Genomic DNA, 13,122 nt, shown 5'->3' on the forward strand with positions numbered 1-13,122 from the left:
GCTTGTTTCCGGTCCAGGGAAGACATGGCTTGGCAGTTCGGGCTGCACTGTTCCCATGAGGCACAGGGTCAGACTGATTTGCATATAGCCATGTCTGAACTGGGGTGGCTGAGTGAACTAAAGAATGGTGATGGATTAAACCCAGATCAGTTGACTGGGGGTGAGTGTTTGATTTGTTCAAACGCTCCGTCCATCATCCCCTTTTGTATCGCTTTGTTCGCCCTAAGTGTGGCAGGGTATGCTCAGACGTGAGTCCCTTGTTCACTTGGCCACTGGATTCAAGATAGCCTGGCTGATGAGGATTATGAATCCGAAACCGGTCCCAGGATGCTTGTTTCCGGTCCAGGGAAGACATGGCTTGGCAGTTCGGGCTGCACTGGTCCCATGAGGCACAGGGTCAGACTGATTTGCATATAGCCATGTCTGAACTGGGGTGGCTGAGTGAACTAAAGAATGGTGATGGATTAAACCCAGATCAGTTGACTGGGGGTGAGTGTTTGATTTGTTCAAACGCTCCGTCCATCATCACCTTTTGTATCGCTTTGTTCGCCCTAAGTGTGGCAGGGTATGCTCAGACGTGAGTCCCTTGTTCACTTGGCCACTGGATTCAAGATAGCCTGGCTGATGAGGATTATGAATCCGAAACCGGTCCCAGGATGCTTGTTTCCGGTCCAGGGAAGACATGGCTTGGCAGTTCGGGCTGCACTGTTCCCATGAGGCACAGGGTCAGACTGATTTGCATATAGCCATGTCTGAACTGGGGTGGCTGAGTGAACTAAAGAATGGTGATGGATTAAACCCAGATCAGTTGACTGGGGGTGAGTGTTTGATTTGTTCAAACACTACGTCCATCATCCCCTTTTGTATCGCTTTGTTCGCCCTAAGTGTGGCAGGGTATGCTCAGACGTGAGTCCCTTGTTCACTTGGCCACTGGATTCAAGATAGCCTGGCTGATGAGGATTATGAATCCGAAACCGGTCCCAGGATGCTTGTTTCCGGTCCAGGGAAGACATGGCTTGGCAGTTCGGGCTGCACTGTTCCCATGAGGCACAGGGTCAGACTGATTTGCATATAGCCATGTCTGAACTGGGGTGGCTGAGTGAACTAAAGAATGGTGATGGATTAAACCCAGATCAGTTGACTGGGGGTGAGTGTTTGATTTGTTCAAACGCTCCGTCCATCATCCCCTTTTGTATCGCTTTGTTCGCCCTAAGTATGGCAGGGTAAGCTCAGACGTGAGTCCCTTGTTCACTTGGACACTGGATTCAAGATAGCCTGGCTGATGAGGATTATGAATCCGAAACCGGTCCCAGGATGCTTGTTTCCGGTCCAGGGAAGACATGGCTTGGCAGTTCGGGCTGCACTGTTCCCATGAGGCACAGGGTCAGACTGATTTGCGGATAGCCATGTCTGAACTCGGGTGGCTGAGTGAACTAAAGAATGGTGATGGATTAAACCCAGATCAGTTGACTGGGGGTGAGTGTTTGATTTGTTCAAACGCTCCGTCCATCATCCCCTTTTGTATTGCTTTGTTCGCCCTAAGTGTGGCAGGGTATGCTCAGACGTGAGTCCGTTGTTCACTTGGCCACTGGATTCAAGATAGCCTGGCTGATGAGGATTACGAATCCGAAACTGGTCCCAGGATGCTTGTTTCCGGTCCAGGGAAGACATGGCTTGGCAGTTCGGGCTGCACTGTTCCCATGAGGCACAGGGTCGGACTGATTTGCATATAGCCATGTCTGAACTGGGGTGGCTGAGTGAACTAAAGAATGGTGATGGATTAAACCCAGATCAGTTGACTGGGGGTGAGTGTTTGATTTGTTCAAACGCTCCGTCCATCATCACCTTTTGAATCACTTTGTTCGCCCTAAGTGTGGCAGGGTATGCTCAGACGTGAGTCCCTTGTTCACTTGGCCACTGGATTCAAGATAGCCTGGCTGATGAGGATTATGAATCTGAAACCGGTCCCAGGATGCTTGTTTCCGGTCCAGGGAAGACATGGCTTGGCAGTTCGGGCTGCACTGTTCCCATGAGGCACAGGATCAGACTGACTTGCATATAGCCATGTCTGAACTGGGGTGGCTGAGTGAACTAAAGAATGGTGATGGATTAAACCCACATCAGTTGACTGGGGGTGAGTGTTTGATTTGTTCAAACGCTGCGTCGATCATCCCCTTTTGTATCGCTTTGTTCGCCCTAAGTGTGGCAGGGTATGCTCAGACGTGAGTCCCTTGTTCACTTGGCCACTGGATTCAAGATAGCCTGGCTGATGAGGATTATGAATCCGAACCCGGTCCCAGGATGCTTGTTTCCGGTCCAGGGAAGACATGGCTTGGCAGTTCCGGCTGCACTGTTCCCATGAGGCACAGGGTCAGACTGATTTGCATATAGCCATGTCTGAACTGGGGTGGCTGAGTGAACTAAAAAATGGTGATGGATTAAACCCAGATTAGTTGACTGGGGGTGAGTGTTTGATTTGTTCAAACGCTCCGTCCATCATCCCCTTTTGTATCGCTTTGTTCGCCCTAAGTGTGGCAGGGTATGCTCAGACGTGAGTCCCTTGTTCACTTGGCCACTGGATTAAAGATAGCCTGGCTGATGAGGATTATGAATCCGAAACCGGTCCCAGGAGGCTTGTTTCCAGTCCAGGGAAGACATGGCTTGGCAGTTCGGGCTGCACTGTTCCCATGAGGCTCAGGGTCAGACTGATTTGCATATAGCCATGTCTGAACTGGGGTGGCTGAGTGAACTAAAGAATGGTGATGGATTAAACCCAGATCAGTTGACTGGGGTGAGTGTTTGATTTGTTCAAACGCTCCGTCCATCATCCCCTTTTGTATCACTTTGTTCGCCCTAATTGTGGCAGGGTATGCTCAGACGTGAGTCCCTTGTTCACTTGGCCACTGGATTCAAGATAGCCTGGCTGATGAGGATTATGAATCCGAAACCGGTCCCAGGATGCTTGTTTCCGGTCCAGGGAAGACATGGCTTGGCAGTTCGGGCTGCACTGTTCCCATGAGGCACAGGGTCAGACTGATTTGCATATAGCCATGTCTGAACTGGGGTGGCTGAGTGAACTAAAGAATGGTGATGGATTAAACCCAGATCAGTTGACTGAGGGTGAGTGTTTGATTTGTTCAAAAGCTCCGTCCATCATCCCCTTTTGTATCGCTTTTTTCGCCCTAAGTGTGGCAGGGTATGCTCAGACGTGAGTCCCTTGTTCACTTGGCCACTGGATTCAAGATAGCCTGGCTAATGAGGATTATGAACCCGAAACCGGTCCCAGGATGCTTGTTTCCGGTCCAGGGAAGACATGGCTTGGCAGTTCGGGCTGCACTGTTCCCATGAGGCACAGGGTAAGACTGATTCGCATATAGCCATGTCTGAACTGGGGTGGCTGAGTGAACTAAAGAATGGTGATGGATTAAACCCAGATCAGTTGACTGGGGGTGAGTCTTTGATTTGTTCAAACGTTCCGTCCATCATCCCCTTTTGTATCGCTTTGTTCGCCCTAAGTGTGGCAGGGTATGCTCAGACGTGAGTCCCTTGTTCACTTGGCCACTGGATTAAAGATAGCCTGGCTGATGAGGATTATGAATCCGAAACCGGTCCCAGGAGGCTTGTTTCCAGTCCAGGGAAGACATGGCTTGGCAGTTCGGGCTGCACTGTTCCCATGAGGCTCAGGGTCAGACTGATTTGCATATAGCCATGTCTGAACTGGGGTGGCTGAGTGAACTAAAGAATGGTGATGGATTAAACCCAGATCAGTTGACTGGGGGTGAGTGTTTGATTTGTTCAAACGCTCCGTCCATCATCCCCTTTTGTATCACTTTGTTCGCCCTAATTGTGGCAGGGTATGCTCAGACGTGAGTCCCTTGTTCACTTGGCCACTGGATTCAAGATAGCCTGGCTGATGAGGATTATGAATCCGAAACCGGTCCCAGGATGCTTGTTTCCGGTCCAGGGAAGACATGGCTTGGCAGTTCGGGCTGCACTGTTCCCATGAGGCACAGGGTCAGACTGATTTGCATATAGCCATGTCTGAACTGGGGTGGCTGAGTGAACTAAAGAATGGTGATGGATTAAACCCAGATCAGTTGACTGGGGGTGAGTGTTTGATTTGTTCAAACGCTCCGTCCATCATCCCCTTTTATATCGCTTTGTTCGCCCTAAGTGTGGCAGGGTATGCTCAGACGTGAGTCCCTTGTTCACTTGGCCACTGGATTCAAGATAGCCTGGCTGATGAGGATTATGAATCCGAAACTGGTCCCAGGATGCTTGTTTCCGGTCCAGGGAAGACATGGCTTGGCAGTTCGGGCTGCACTGTTCCCATGAGGCACAGGGTCAGACTGATTTGCATATAGCCATGTCTGAACTGGGGTGGCTGAGTGAACTAAAGAATGGTGATGGATTAAACCCAGATCAGTTGACTGGGGGTGAGTGTTTGATTTGTTCAAACGCTCCGTCCATCATCCCCTTTTGTATCGCTTTGTTCGCCCTAAGTGTGGCAGGGTATGCTCAGACGTGAGTCCCTTGTTCACTTGGCCACTGGATTCAAGATAGCCTGGCTGATGAGGATTATGAATCCGAAACCGGTCCCAGGATGCTTGTTTCCGGTCCAGGGAAGACATGGCTTGGCAGTTCGGGCTGCACTGGTCCCATGAGGCACAGGGTCAGACTGATTTGCATATAGCCATGTCTGAACTGGGGTGGCTGAGTGAACTAAAGAATGGTGATGGATTAAACCCAGATCAGTTGACTGGGGGTGAGTGTTTGATTTGTTCAAACGCTCCGTCCATCATCACCTTTTGTATCGCTTTGTTCGCCCTAAGTGTGGCAGGGTATGCTCAGACGTGAGTCCCTTGTTCACTTGGCCACTGGATTCAAGATAGCCTGGCTGATGAGGATTATGAATCCGAAACCGGTCCCAGGATGCTTGTTTCCGGTCCAGGGAAGACATGGCTTGGCAGTTCGGGCTGCACTGTTCCCATGAGGCACAGGGTCAGACTGATTTGCATATAGCCATGTCTGAACTGGGGTGGCTGAGTGAACTAAAGAATGGTGATGGATTAAACCCAGATCAGTTGACTGGGGGTGAGTGTTTGATTTGTTCAAACACTACGTCCATCATCCCCTTTTGTATCGCTTTGTTCGCCCTAAGTGTGGCAGGGTATGCTCAGACGTGAGTCCCTTGTTCACTTGGCCACTGGATTCAAGATAGCCTGGCTGATGAGGATTATGAATCCGAAAACGGTCCCAGGATGCTTGTTTCCGGTCCAGGGAAGACATGGCTTGGCAGTTCGGGCTGCACTGTTCCCATGAGGCACAGGGTCAGACTGACTTGCATATAGCCATGTCTGAACTGGGGTGGCTGAGTGAACTAAAGAATGGTGATGGATTAAACCCAGATCAGTGGACTGGGGGTGAGTGTTTGATTTGTTCAAACTCTCCGTCCATCATCCCCTTTTGTATCGCTTTGTTCGCCCTAAGTGTAGCAGGGTATGCTCAGACGCGAGTACCTTGTTCACTTGGCCACTGGATTCAAGATAGCCTGGCTGATGAGGATTATGAATCCCAAACCGGTCCCAGGATGCTTGTTTCCGGTCCAGGGAAGACATGGCTCGGCAGTTCGGGCTGCACTGTTCCCATGAGGCACAGGGTCAGACTGATTTGCATATAGCCATGTCTGAACTGGGGTGGCTGAGTGAACTAAAGAATGGTGATGGATTAAACCCAGATCAGTTGACTGGGGGTGAGTGTTTGATTTGTTCAAAAGCTCCGTCCATCATCCCCTTTTGTATCGCTTTGTTCGCCCTAAGTGTGGCAGGGTATGCTCAGACGTGAGTCCCTTGTTCACTTGGCGACTGGATTCAAGATAGCCTGGCTGATGAGCATTATGAATCCGAAACTGGTCCCAGGATGCTTGTTTCTGGTCCAGGGAAGACATGGCTTGGCAGTTCGGGCTGCACTGTTCCCATGAGGCACAGGGTCAGACTGATTTGCATATAGCCATGTCTGAACTGGGGTGGCTGAGTGAACTAAAGAATGGTGATGGATTAAACCCAGATCAGTTGACTGGGGGTGAGTGTTTGATTTGTTCAAACGCTCCGTCCATCATCCCCTTTTGTATCGCTTTGTTCGCCCTAAGTATGGCAGGGTAAGCTCAGACGTGAGTCCCTTGTTCACTTGGACACTGGATTCAAGATAGCCTGGCTGATGAGGATTATGAATCCGAAACCGGTCCCAGGATGCTTGTTTCCGGTCCAGGGAAGACATGGCTTGGCAGTTCGGGCTGCACTGTTCCCATGAGGCACAGGGTCAGACTGATTTGCGGATAGCCATGTCTGAACTGGGGTGGCTGAGTGAACTAAAGAATGGTGATGGATTAAACCCAGATCAGTTGACTGGGGGTGAGTGTTTGATTTGTTCAAACGCTCCGTCCATCATCCCCTTTTGTATTGCTTTGTTCGCCCTAAGTGTGGCAGGGTATGCTCAGACGTGAGTCCGTTGTTCACTTGGCCACTGGATTCAAGATAGCCTGGCTGATGAGGATTACGAATCCGAAACTGGTCCCAGGATGCTTGTTTCCGGTCCAGGGAAGACATGGCTTGGCAGTTCGGGCTGCACTGTTCCCATGAGGCACAGGGTCGGACTGATTTGCATATAGCCATGTCTGAACTGGGGTGGCTGAGTGAACTAAAGAATGGTGATGGATTAAACCCAGATCAGTTGACTGGGGGTGAGTGTTTGATTTGTTCAAACGCTCCGTCCATCATCCCCTTTTGTATCGCTTTGTTCGCCCTAAGTGTGGCAGGGTATGCTCAGACGTGAGTCCCTTGTTCACTTGGCCACTGGATTCAAGATAGCCTGGCTGATGAGGATTATGAATCCGAAACCGGTCCCAGGATGCTTGTTTCCGGTCCAGGGAAGACATGGCTTGGCAGTTCGGGCTGCACTGGTCCCATGAGGCACAGGGTCAGACTGATTTGCATATAGCCATGTCTGAACTGGGGTGGCTGAGTGAACTAAAGAATGGTGATGGATTAAACCCAGATCAGTTGACTGGGGGTGAGTGTTTGATTTGTTCAAACGCTCCGTCCATCATCACCTTTTGAATCACTTTGTTCGCCCTAAGTGTGGCAGTGTATGCTCAGACGTGAGTCCCTTGTTCACTTGGCCACTGGATTCAAGATAGCCTGGCTGATGAGGATTATGAATCTGAAACCGGTCCCAGGATGCTTGTTTCCGGTCCAGGGAAGACATGGCTTGGCAGTTCGGGCTGCACTGTTCCCATGAGGCACAGGGTCAGACTGATTTGCATATAGCCATGTCTGAACTGGGGTGGCTGAGTGAACTAAAGAATGGTGATGGATTAAACCCAGATCAGTTGACTGGGGGTGAGTGTTTGATTTGTTCAAACGCTCCGTCCATCATCCCCTTTTGTATCGCTTTGTTCGCCCTAAGTGTGGCAGGGTATGCTCAGACGTGAGTCCCTTGTTCACTTGGCCACTGGATTCAAGATAGCCTGGCTGATGAAGATTATGAATCCGAAACCGGTCCCAGGATGCTTGTTTCCGGTCCAGGGAAGACATGGCTTGGCAGTTCGGGCTGCACTGGTCCCATGAGGCACAGGGTCAGACTGATTTGCAAATAGCCATGTCTGAACTGGGGTGGCTGAGTGAACTAAAGAATGGTGATGGATTAAACCCAGATCAGTTGACTGGGGGTGAGTGTTTGATTTGTTCAAACGCTCCGTCCATCATCACCTTTTGTATCGCTTTGTTCGCCCTAAGTGTGGCAGGGTATGCTCAGACGTGAGTCCCTTGTTCACTTGGCCACTGGATTCAAGATAGCCTGGCTGATGAGGATTATGAATCCGAAACCGGTCCCAGGATGCTTGTTTCCGGTCCAGGGAAGACATGGCTTGGCAGTTCGGGCTGCACTGTTCCCATGAGGCACAGGGTCAGACTGATTTGCATATAGCCATGTCTGAACTGGGGTGGCTGAGTGAACTAAAGAATGGTGATGGATTAAACCCAGATCAGTTGACTGGGGGTGAGTGTTTGATTTGTTCAAACACTACGTCCATCATCCCCTTTTGTATCGCTTTGTTCGCCCTAAGTGTGGCAGGGTATGCTCAGACGTGAGTCCCTTGTTCACTTGGCCACTGGATTCAAGATAGCCTGGCTGATGAGGATTATGAATCCGAAACCGGTCCCAGGATGCTTGTTTCCGGTCCAGGGAAGACATGGCTTGGCAGTTCGGGCTGCACTGTTCCCATGAGGCACAGGGTCAGACTGATTTGCATATAGCCATGTCTGAACTGGGGTGGCTGAGTGAACTAAAGAATGGTGATGGATTAAACCCAGATCAGTTGACTGGGGGTGAGTGTTTGATTTGTTCAAACGCTCCGTCCATCATCCCCTTTTGTATCGCTTTGTTCGCCCTAAGTGTGGCAGGGTATGCTCAGACGTGAGTCCCTTGTTCACTTGGCCACTGGATTCAAGATAGCCTGGCTGATGAGGATTATGAATCCGAAACCGGTCCCAGGATGCTTGTTTCCGGTCCAGGGAAGACATGGCTTGGCAGTTCGGGCTGCACTGGTCCCATGAGGCACAGGGTCAGACTGATTTGCAAATAGCCATGTCTGAACTGGGGTGGCTGAGTGAACTAAAGAATGGTGATGGATTAAACCCAGATCAGTTGACTGGGGGTGAGTGTTTGATTTGTTCAAACGCTCCGTCCATCATCACCTTTTGTATCGCTTTGTTCGCCCTAAGTGTGGCAGGGTATGCTCAGACGTGAGTCCCTTGTTCACTTGGCCACTGGATTCAAGATAGCCTGGCTGATGAGGATTATGAATCCGAAACCGGTCCCAGGATGCTTGTTTCCGGTCCAGGGAAGACATGGCTTGGCAGTTCGGGCTGCACTGTTCCCATGAGGCACAGGGTCAGACTGATTTGCATATAGCCATGTCTGAACTGGGGTGGCTGAGTGAACTAAAGAATGGTGATGGATTAAACCCAGATCAGTTGACTGGGGGTGAGTGTTTGATTTGTTCAAACACTACGTCCATCATCCCCTTTTGTATCGCTTTGTTCGCCCTAAGTGTGGCAGGGTATGCTCAGACGTGAGTCCCTTGTTCACTTGGCCACTGGATTCAAGATAGCCTGGCTGATGAGGATTATGAATCCGAAACCGGTCCCAGGATGCTTGTTTCCGGTCCAGGGAAGACATGGCTTGGCAGTTCGGGCTGCACTGTTCCCTTGAGGCACAGGGTCACACTGATTTGCATATAGCCATGTCTGAACTGGGGTGGCTGAGTGAACTAAAGAATGGTGATGGATTAAACCCAGATCAGTTGACTGGGGGTGAGTGTTTGATTTGTTCAAACGCTCCGTCCATCATCCCCTTTTGTATCGCTTTGTTCGCCCTAAGTGTGGCAGGGTATGCTCAGACGTGAGTCCCTTGTTCACTTGGCCACTGGATTCAAGATAGCCTGGCTGATGAGGATTATGAATCCGAAACCGGTCCCAGGATGCTTGTTTCCGGTCCAGGGAAGACATGGCTTGGCAGTTCGGGCTGCACTGGTCCCATGAGGCACAGGGTCAGACTGATTTGCATATAGCCATGTCTGAACTGGGGTGGCTGAGTGAACTAAAGAATGGTGATGGATTAAACCCAGATCAGTTGACTGGGGGTGAGTGTTTGATTTGTTCAAACGCTCCGTCCATCCTCCCCTTTTGTATCGCTTTGTTCGCCCTAAGTGTGGCAGGGTATGCTCAGATGTGAGTCCCTTGTTCACTTGGCCACTGGATTCAAGATAGCCTTGCTGATGAGGATTATGAATCCAAAACCGGTCCCAGGATGCTTGTTTCCGGTCCAGGGAAGACATGGCTTGGCAGTTCGGGCTGCACTGTTCCCATGAGGCACAGGATCAGACTGACTTGCATATAGCCATGTCTGAACTGGGGTGGCTGAGTGAACTAAAGAATGGTGATGGATTAAACCCACATCAGTTGACTGGGGGTGAGTGTTTGATTTGTTCAAACGCTCCGTCCATCATCCCCTTTTGTATCGCTTTGTTCGCCCTAAGTGTGGCAGGGTATGCTCAGACGTGAGTCCCTTGTTCACTTGGCCACTGGATTCAAGATAGCCTGGCTGATGAGGATTATGAATCCGAAACCGGTCCCAGGATGCTTGTTTCCGGTCCAGGGAAGACATGGCTTGGCAGTTCGGGCTGCACTGGTCCCATGAGGCACAGGGTCAGACTGATTTGCATATAGCCATGTCTGAACTGGGGTGGCTGAGTGAACTAAAGAATGGTGATGGATTAAACCCAGATCAGTTGACTGGGGGTGAGTGTTTGATTTGTTCAAACGCTCCGTCCATCATCACCTTTTGTATCGCTTTGTTCGCCCTAAGTGTGGCAGGGTATGCTCAGACGTGAGTCCCTTGTTCACTTGGCCACTGGATTCAAGATAGCCTGGCTGATGAGGATTATGAATCCGAAACCGGTCCCAGGATGCTTGTTTCCGGTCCAGGGAAGACATGGCTTGGCAGTTCGGGCTGCACTGTTCCCATGAGGCACAGGGTCAGACTGATTTGCATATAGCCATGTCTGAACTGGGGTGGCTGAGTGAACTAAAGAATGGTGATGGATTAAACCCAGATCAGTTGACTGGGGGTGAGTGTTTGATTTGTTCAAACACTACGTCCATCATCCCCTTTTGTATCGCTTTGTTCGCCCTAAGTGTGGCAGGGTATGCTCAGACGTGAGTCCCTTGTTCACTTGGCCACTGGATTCAAGATAGCCTGGCTGATGAGGATTATGAATCCGAAACCGGTCCCAGGATGCTTGTTTCCGGTCCAGGGAAGACATGGCTTGGCAGTTCGGGCTGCACTGTTCCCATGAGGCACAGGGTCAGACTGATTTGCATATATCCATGTCTGAACTGGGGTGGCTGAGTGAACTAGAGAATGGTGATGGATTAAACCCAGATCAGTTGACTGGGGGTGAGTGTTTGATTTGTTCAAACGCTCCGTCTATCATCCCCTTTTGTATCGCTTTGTTCGCCCTAAGTGTGGCAGGGTATGCTCAGACGTGAGTCCCTTGTTCACTTGGCCACTGGATTCAAGATAGCCTGGCTGATGAGGATTATGAATCTGAAACCGGTCCCAGGATGCTTGTTTCCGGTCCAGGGAAGACATGGCTTGGCAGTTCGGGCTGCACTGTTCCCTTGAGGCACAGGGTCAGCCTGATTTGCATATAGCCATGTCTGAACTGGGGTGGCTGAGTGAACTAAAGAATGGTGATGGATTAAACCCAGATCAGTTGACTGGGGGTGAGTGTTTGATTTGTTCAAACGCTCCGTCCATCATCCCCTTTTGTATCGCTTTGTTCGCCCTAAGTGTGGCAGGGTATGCTCAGACGTGAGTCCCTTGTTCACTTGGCCACTGGATTCAAGATAGCCTGGCTGATGAGGATTATGAATCCGAAACCGGTCCCAGGATGCTTGTTTCCGGTCCAGGGAAGACATGGCTTGGCAGTTCGGGCTGCACTGGTCCCATGAGGCACAGGGTCAGACTGATTTGCATATAGCCATGTCTGAACTGGGGTGGCTGAGTGAACTAAAGAATGGTGATGGATTAAACCCAGATCAGTTGACTGGGGGTGAGTGTTTGATTTGTTCAAACGCTCCGTCCATCCTCCCCTTTTGTATCGCTTTGTTCGCCCTAAGTGTGGCAGGGTATGCTCAGATGTGAGTCCCTTGTTCACTTGGCCACTGGATTCAAGATAGCCTGGCTGATGAGGATTATGAATCCGAAACCGGTCCCAGGATGCTTGTTTCCGGTCCAGGGAAGACATGGCTTGGCAGTTCGGGCTGCACTGTTCCCATGAGGCACAGGGTCAGACTGATTTGCATATAGCCATGTCTGAACTGGGGTGGCTGAGTGAACTAAAGAATGGTGATGGATTAAACCCAGATCAGTTGACTGGGGGTGAGTGTTTGATTTGTTCAAACGCTCCGTCCATCATCCCCTTTTGTATCGCTTTGTTCGCCCTAAGTGTGGCAGGGTATGCTCAGACGTGAGTCCCTTGTTCACTTGGCCACTGGATTCAAGATAGCCTGGCTGATGAGGATTATGAATCCGAAACCGGTCCCAGGATGCTTGTTTCCGGTCCAGGGAAGACATGGCTTGGCAGTTCGGGCTGCACTGGTCCCATGAGGCACAGGGTCAGACTGATTTGCATATAGCCATGTCTGAACTGGGGTGGCTGAGTGAACTAAAGAATGGTGATGGATTAAACCCAGATCAGTTGACTGGGGGTGAGTGTTTGATTTGTTCAAACGCTCCGTCCATCATCACCTTTTGTATCGCTTTGTTCGCCCTAAGTGTGGCAGGGTATGCTCAGACGTGAGTCCCTTGTTCACTTGGCCACTGGATTCAAGATAGCCTGGCTGATGAGGATTATGAATCCGAAACCGGTCCCAGGATGCTTGTTTCCGGTCCAGGGAAGACATGGCTTGGCATTTCGGGCTGCACTGTTCCCATGAGGCACAGGGTCAGACTGATTTGCATATAGCCATGTCTGAACTGGGGTGGCTGAGTGAACTAAAGAATGGTGATGGATTAAACCCAGATCAGTTGACTGGGGGTGAGTGTTTGATTTGTTCAAACACTACGTCCATCATCCCCTTTTGTATCGCTTTGTTCGCCCTAAGTGTGGCAGGGTATGCTCAGACGTGAGTCCCTTGTTCACTTGGCCACTGGATTCAAGATAGCCTGGCTGATGAGGATTATGAATCCGAAACCGGTCCCAGGATGCTTGTTTCCGGTCCAGGGAAGACATGGCTTGGCAGTTCGGGCTGCACTGTTCCCATGAGGCACAGGGTCAGACTGATTTGCATATAGCCATGTCTGAACTGGGGTGGCTGAGTGAACTAAAGAATGGTGATGGATTAAACCCAGATCAGTTGACTGGGGGTGAGTGTTTGATTTGTTCAAACGCTCCGTCCATCATCCCCTTTTGTATCGCTTTGTTCGCCCTAAGTATGGCAGGGTAAGCTCAGACGTGAGTCCCTTGTTCACTTGGACACTGGATTCAAGATAGCCTGG

Source organism: Lissotriton helveticus, chromosome 3_1, assembly GCF_964261635.1.
Source record: "Lissotriton helveticus chromosome 3_1, aLisHel1.1, whole genome shotgun sequence".
NCBI lineage: Eukaryota > Metazoa > Chordata > Amphibia > Caudata > Salamandridae > Lissotriton > Lissotriton helveticus.